The following is an 8,085-nucleotide window of genomic DNA, read 5'->3' as shown; positions in this document are numbered from 1 at the left end:
ATCTAGCAGTTCCATTTTTGGAATTACATCCCCAAAGAATTGAAGGCAAGGACTCAGACATATTAATTTGTACAGCCATTGCAACATAGTTGCAATCCAGGTGTCCAGTGATGGGTAACTGGGGAAAGAAAATGTAATACATACAAACGAAGGAAGAAAATGAAAATTAGGACATACAGGGTGACATGGGAAAACCTTGAGGACATGCTAAGCAACATGAGGCAGTCACAAAAGGACACCTTTTGTACGGCTCCCCCTGGATCTGTGATGCCTAGAGACGCCAAATGGGAGGCCATTGCCAAGGGCACAGCCACAAGAATGACATACATGAAGTACTTCATGGCACAACTATACACTAAAGATGGTAACTTCTATGGTATACATTTTACCACTGTCTCAGTCTGTTTTGTTATGCTATAACAGAATTCTAGGTGCTGAATAATGTGTAATCCTGTAATCCTAGTTACTCAGCAGTCTGAGATCTGAGGCTCAGTTCAAAGCCAGCCTGGGCAGGAAAGTCCATGAGACTCTTACCTCCTCCAATAAACTACCAAAAGTGGTAGAGCTCCAGCATTCAGCACAAAAGCTCAGAGACAGGGTCCAGGACCAACATATACATACAGACACGTACCACATAGCACACCACCACCGCACCACACAAGATTGGGAAGTCCAAGGGTGTTTTTGCTCCTTCATTCAGGGTGTGAGGCAGGAAGGAGGGGCTGAGCACACCCTTCCCAGGATCCATGGCCACCCAGTCACTGCACCGGTCCATGAGGACAGGGCCCTCCTGCCCTGGCCACTTTTTTTTTTTCCTATTTTCCTTTTGTTTGGTTTTGAGACAGGCTGGTGTCAAACTCCTGCCTGGGCCTCCTGAGTGCTAGGATTACAGGTCTACACCACCTTTCCCTGATCCTAAACATTCCTTAGATAGCTCTCCATCAACACTGTTGAATTGGGAAACAAGTTTCTACCGTATGACATCTGGGGACCCATTCAGACTGTATCAATCACCATGAAAGTAAATACTATTTCCTTTAAGGTTAATTTTTTCCCCAAAAGTCAGATTTCACTGGCTTTTGAGTAATCATGTTCATCTTGAATGAACCCTGGATGATTTATTAGTCACTGTACTGAAGGTAGGGAGGCCTATATTTCAAACGAGTGGCAAGCCAGTCTGTCCTCAGTTCATTCATGTAGCCACAGTGATCATTCTCCATCCACTGTCATTTAAAGTTGAGGCTTTTAAGGAAATGTTTCTTCTTTCTCTTTCTTTTTCTCATTCTCATTCTCTTTCTCGTGTGTGTGTGTGTGTGTGTGTGTGTGTGTGTGTGTGTGTGTGTGTGTGTGTGTGTTGAGAGTCTCACTTTGTGGCTCAGGCTGGCCTAGAACTGGTGATCCTGCTGCTTCAGCTTCTGGAGTGCGAGGATCATAGTATCTGCCACCACATCTGACTCTAGGCAGATGTTTCCATTAAAAAGTAATAAAAATTATCCTGTCATATATTTGATTATCAGATTATGAATAGTTTAAAACTCATCCTTGGAAGTAAAAAGTTGTACTATAACCAGAAAAAAATACTTTACTACACCAGCAATTACAAAAGTAAGAGTATTAGCATCTTTAAATTTGCTACTTGTGTTGCCAGAATTGTCATAGGTACATATTATACTTTTGTAATAGGGGCTAGCTAAGGAAGGAGGTGAGATGGGGGAGCTGGCAAGGGCGTGGAAGAAGATTGGAGCCTATGCATGTGATGGTCGATTGAAAGTTTTTGTTTTTTTCTTTTTTGTCGGTCGTGGGGCTTGAACTCTGGGCCTGGGTGCTGTCCCTCAGCTCTTCAGCTCAAGGTGAGCGCTCTACCACTTGAGCTACAGTGCCACTTCCGGTTTTCTGGTGGTTTATTGGAGATAGGAGTCTCACGGTCTCTCCTGCCTGGGCTGGCTTTGAACCGCGATCCTCAGATCTCAGCCTCCTGAGTAGCTAGGATTACAGGCGTGAGCCACCAGCGCCCGGCAAAGGCTGATTAGGCTAACCAAATTATATATTTTTTTTGGTTGTGGGGCTTGAACTCTGGGCCTGAACGCTGTCCCTCAGCTCTCAGCTCAAGGCAAACACTCTACCACTTGAGCCACAGCACCACTTCCGGTCAATTGAAAGTTTAAAAACAACAACAAAAAAGACTCACGGGACTGTGAAGGGCGAGGCAGCAATATGGTGGTGCCAGGAGCTGGTGACCTACTGGATGCAGAAATGAAAAGGCCCTATTTGCTCAGTGCATCAACCCAAGGTGGGAGAAATTGACTCCAGCTGCATTTCCTGTGGCAGGTGCAGCAAGCCCAATGGCTCATTCCTGTAATCCTAGCTACTCAGGAGGCTGAGATCTGAGGGTTGCAGTTTAAAGCCCGCTTAGGCAGGAAAGTCCATGAGAGACTTATCTATCTCCAAGAAACTACTCAGCAAAAGCTGAAAGTGGCAGTGTGGCTCAAGTGATAGAGCACTAGTCTTGAGCACAGAGAGGCTCAGGCATAGCACCCAGGTCCAGAGTTCAGCCTCAAAGCAAGCAAAATAAATAAATAAATAAAAGAGTCTCACTGACTTCCCTGCCTGGCTTGCTTTGAACCCTGATTCTCAGATCTCAACCTCCAGAGTAGCTAGGATTATAGGTGTGAACCACTGGCACCTGGCTTGGCCTTGAGCTTTTTCACTCAAGGATGGTGCTCTACCACTTGAGCCCTAGTTCCGTGTCTGGCTTTCTGGTGGTTAATTGGAGATTAGAGTCTCCTAAACAGACTTTCTTGTCTGGGCTGGCTTTGAACTGTGAGCCTCAGATCTCAGCTTCCTGAGTATCTAGGATTACAGGTGTGAGTCTCTGGTACGTCGCTGTTTTTTCAACATTTTCTATAGATTTTGATGTAATTTTTTAAATAAAATTTTATTGTTTTGATTAAGGTGTTGTAGAGGGGTTGCCATTCAATAAGGCAGGTGATGGGTCCCACTCGGGTATGTTGCTGTGGACGTCTGGATGCACTTGGCTCTGTCAGTCCAGTGCTGCAATGACCAAAGGAGAGGAAAATGAATGTTTGGTCACCTGACCTTGCAATGCCCTGCAGGCTCAACTGAGCCCTGGGGTTAAAGATGTCTAGTTGTTCTTCCTGTCCTAGGAATGCTGCCAGTCTACTTCCTGTGGCCTTTTGATCACCTTAGGAGCTGCAGGACTGTGAAGAGAAAAGGTCCGTGTTTACCTGGTGGTACAGGCAGAAGGGCCTTGTCAGCCCCAGGATCTAGGGGCTGCCCTAGAGACCTCACGCCTGGCTAGTCAAGCATCAGTGTGTCTGTGTGTCCATCCCATCCTCGCCCCTCCCACTCCTGAAGCAGACACCATGTGTCATCTTGAGAATGGACAGCAGGGCCAGGCCTGTAACCCACACTCACAGCAGCCCAGCCAGAAGCTCCTGGTCTTGATGGGGCCGTCCACTTAGTGCGATTTGTAAGGAGTGGGCCACACTGGGGCTGTGCATTGTGGGCAGCGCAGACCTGGCCTCCCCGCTGCTCCTCAGGGTGGTGGTGTGGGCTGCGTCCCTCTTCATGCTCCTGTGAGAGGCAAATCCACGGGCCCCTCCCCCACTCAGGAGCCTTTCCGGGGTCACTGTAGGGAGCAGTGGTAGTTGGCAGTCACAGCAAACATGGGTCGGCTCCGTGGGTACAGAGACTCGCCAAGTTCTTCCAGCGTGACTCCAATGCATGGGCCACCCTCCCTTCTGATTTTATTCACATTTACTTTGAGACTCAGTTTCTCAATGTAGCAATTGAACTTGAAATCCTCCAGCCCCAGCCTCCTGAGTGCCAGCATGACAGGAGTGTCCACCAGGCCCAGCTCTTACCTTCAGTTGCCCAGCAGGGCTCAGATTCTATACCCTTCCAGTCTACCTTTTGCCAAGTAGACTTTGCCTCTAGGAAACCCATCTTCCCAGTCAGAAGTGACGGTCCATCCTCTGGACTCATTCAGGCAAAACAGTGAGTGTTCCTTTGTCTTAAACCATGTAGGGGTGAGGCCAGCAGGGGAGGAGAAGGGGAGGGGGCCTCAGACCCCAAGGTCTTTCAGGCTTGTGTTGCATGGGGTGAAGGCTAGCAGCTTCTTGAGATGAGCAGGTTGCACACGCTCAGCCTTGGAGGACAGGGGTCGGGGAGGGCTTAGTTTAGTGCTGCTGGTCAGGGGACTTTGCACACAGCCCCGGCTGCTGTGGTCACACGCCACGCCTGTGCCAGGCACACCTCTAAATAGTTCACATCTCATACAGAAAAACATGCCAGGAGCTGGTAGGTCATATCCGTAATGCTAGCTGCTCAGGAGGCTAAGAGCTGAGGATTAAAGTTTGAAGCCAGTCTGGACAGGAGCGTTCATGAGACCCTTGCTGTCCAGTTAACCACCAGAAAGCCAGAAGTAGAGCTGGGACTCAAGTGATAGAGTGCCAGCCTTGAGGAAAAATAGAAATGAAACACAACAACAACAACAACAACAACAAAAAACCTTGACAGCACCAAGCCCCAGGACCAGTACAAAACAAAAATCAAAGAGCACAATTACCTGTTGGACCTCAGAACTACCAAGTTTCCTTGTAAGCCATCTGCCGGGGGTACCACAGACCAGGACCAGCCCCCTGCAAGCGGGACTCACTGCTCAGCTGGGATAGGGTGCAGTGCCACTGGGCTGGGCTGCTCAGGGTAAGGGAAGTGACTCCTTGGGCAGGTCACTTTCCTCTTGTGCCAAAATATCTGAAGCAAACAGCATGCAAGGAGAAAAGGTTTATTTTGGCGGATACATCGCCCTCTGAGTACCCAGCAGAGTCCCTGAGAAGGAAGCCGGTGTCTGTGCCTTGCAGAGCCAGGCTGGCTAGAGCCAGTGCGGGAAGTCCTGTCCTGCCTCTTCACTTCTCCCTGCTGAGAGGGCAGTACAATGGGAAGGCCCATAACCTTTAAGAGATGGGACTGCTGGGCTTGGGTGGCCCACACCTGTAACCCCACCTGCTCAGGAGGCAGGCACCTGAGCATCTTTGTTGGAAGCCAGGCTGGGCAAGAAAATCAGTGAGATTCCTTATCTGAAGATAAAGTGGGGATGTGGCTGAAAGTGGTAGAGTGCTATACTTGAGCAAAAAGGCTCTTGGACAGAGCCCAGGCCTTGAGTTCAAGCTCCATTAAAAAAAAAAGAAAAGAAAAGAAAAGGGTGGACCCTAGTGGAAGGTTTTAGGTCATTGGGGTGTGCACTCCAAGAGGATTGTGGGACCTGGTCTCTTCCTGTCTTTTTTTTTTTTTTTTTTAAATCCTAGGGCTTGAACTCAGGGCCTGGACACTGTCCCTGAGCTATTTCCTGCCAGGGCTGGCCTTGAACCACAATCCTCAGATCTCAGCCTTCTGAGTAGCTAGGAGTATAGGTGTGAGCCACTGGTGCCTGCCTTCCTGTCATCTCCTGGCTTTCTAGTTCATGAGGTGGGGATTTGCTTGGTTCACACTCCTGCCATGTTCCTCATCAGAAGTGTCAAAGCAAAAGTGCACTTGATCTTGAACTGGAACCTCCCGGACTGTGAGCCAAAACACCCCCTTTCTCTGTATAAGTAACTTGTCTTGGGCATCTGTCTTAGTGATGAAAACTGGCTAATGCAGAGTGAAGGAAAGGCTGAGAAATAGAGAAGACAGGAATTTCTTTTCCTGTCCCAGGCTTCCTGCACAGAGGAATAGCAAAGCCGGATCAAGAGCAGAGATGTGGGCCAGGGGCAAGGCTCAAGTGGTAGTAGAGTGCCTGCTTAGTCATAAATCAGAGATTGTCTTGGGCCAGTTACAAGGCTTGCAGAATACAAAGAGTTCATTTCTCAACCATTCTAGAGGGCCAGTGGGAAGAACTCTTTAGTGTTGTCCATAAAGTGTGCTTGTTCAGGATAATGTAGATGGGCTGGCTCCACCACATGTCCGCAGGGGTGTCACATGCCCTTCCTGTGTTGTGATAATCCAGAGCCTACCTGGATGGAGATGGTGTCTATCCTGGGGATGATGCTGGGGACACTGGGGAGACCAGACTTCAGGTCGACACCCGCCCACTCTGCCTGCGCCCTTCCCCCTCCCCCAACAGCTCCACACAAGACATGGTGGCTGGTCCCGGTCAGTCCCCTAGCCCTGTGCAACACAGTGGCTACAGAATTCTCACCAACACTAGAATCCAGGGACCACTGAGGCAAATGATTCTGACCTGACAAGCTGGGCTGGACCACCCCCTTGGGCAGTTTCTGGAATTCACACATGATGGGGAGAGAACCTTGATTCTCTGGGCATTTCTGAGTGTACCCATGGACAGTCTAGTGGATCTATGGACCCCCTGCCCCAAAAGGGGTGTGTGCCACCCGAGACTGCACGTTCTGTCCAGGATGTGGCAGCCACTCAGCACCTCTTTACCTCTTAAACCCTCCAACTCCATCAGACACTCCATGCCCACTCTCCCATGGCTGGGCCACGCGTATCCCAGCACCAGGCAAGAAGATCAGAAGAGAGGGGAAGGACTCTTTGGATATTGGTGCTAGGAGTTCAGTTGGCATCTTGCAACTGTGGGAAAACCAAGAGAAAGAGATACAGAGAAAGAGATAACAGGGGTGTGAAGGCAGCTTTGTAATTGCTGGTCAGTGCACTACCCGCTGAGCTCCACCACCAGCCCTCTGTCTCTCCCGACATAGATGGTGTTTTCTTGCTCAAGCAGGATATACTTAGGCTTTTCTTGTGGCTGAAAGCAGCGAAATTGACAGGCCATGCAGGCATGGAAGGTGCCCAGCTTCCTCAGTGGCTAGACATCCATCTGGAGAACATGGTGGCCGGCTGGAATGAATACAGGATCCCACTGCACATGGCTGCCACTCTGCTTTAGGGAGGGTGTGTATGAATGGCAGTCTTCTAAATGGGGGTGGCTGGGTAAGGACCAGCAAACTGGCACAAGTAGAGTGTTCCCCTACTTGGCCGGTTAGCTTGTCATGACATGAGGCTGTGTGTCAGTTGCCAGAGAAGGTCCTTGTTGGACTTGGGTTTTCTTCCTGAGGACAGTTCCGTAGCTCCCAGGGGCTGCCCGGCTCACCCAGGACTGGCCCAGCGGGTGATGTGGAATCGAGGACCGGGAGAGCACCAGGAAGTAGAGGCAGCACTGGTGTACTCTGCTCCTCACCCTCCTCTGTACCCCAGCAGCTCAGTTGACACCCGCTGCTCCACAGCCTGCTCCTTGTTGGTTCAGAGAAACAAAATCCTTCAAGATTTCATTTCTGGAATTCCTATACAGTGCTAGGCAGAGACCACAACACAAGGCTTTGTTGGTTGTGGACCAGAATGGCACGTTGGCTCATGTAGAACACTCAGCCTGCTTGCTGGGCGAGCACCAGGTGGTTAAAATTAGCCTGGCCATGTGCTGAGACAGCAGTTGGGCTATTCTGAGCCTCAGCAAACCTGCCTGGAAGTGAGGAGGGCCAGGGTCAGTGCTGGCCATGTTATGTCACGGGGATGGAGGGCAGGAAGGACTGGAAGCCACATGGAGGGTGGTTGGACACCACTGAGATGGGGAAAGCACAGCAATGTCCTCCCCTCCTTTCCCAGCTTCCTGCATGCATTCAGATTCCTGCAGGACCATTATCTACTGAGTGCTGACCACGACAGGAACCATGCTAAGTACATTCTCCACAATGCTGAGTGCCAGATTTGGGAGACTGCTTAGAAATGACTGATCGCTCATGTAGTCCTGAGAAAGTGCCAGACAGACAGGAACCAAGGCTCAGATGGTCTAGGAATGCAAGGGCTCAATCCTGCAAGCCTGATCCCTGATTTATATCGGAGTTAAGGACCCACTGAGCTAAGTGAGGAATTTGAGGGCACAAATGTAAGTTAAAGGTACTTGGGGTACTTCATAGGCATCACTGCTATTGGCAAACATCCACTGTGACCCAAATCACACTCATGCCAGCCGCTGGCTGGGTTCATGAGAACTTTCCAATGCAGACGTGGTCCTGCAACTGTTTCCCTAACTAAGAAAAAAAAAAATGCCAGTGCAACTTCTGATAGGAG

The sequence above is a fragment of the Dipodomys spectabilis genome, unplaced genomic scaffold (genome assembly GCF_019054845.1).
Source record: "Dipodomys spectabilis isolate Male_0828 unplaced genomic scaffold, ASM1905484v1 ptg000288l, whole genome shotgun sequence".
NCBI classification, from domain to species: Eukaryota; Metazoa; Chordata; class Mammalia; order Rodentia; family Heteromyidae; genus Dipodomys; species Dipodomys spectabilis.
The sequence above is the reverse complement of the archived record's forward strand: the minus strand, read 5'-3'. Positions refer to the sequence as shown.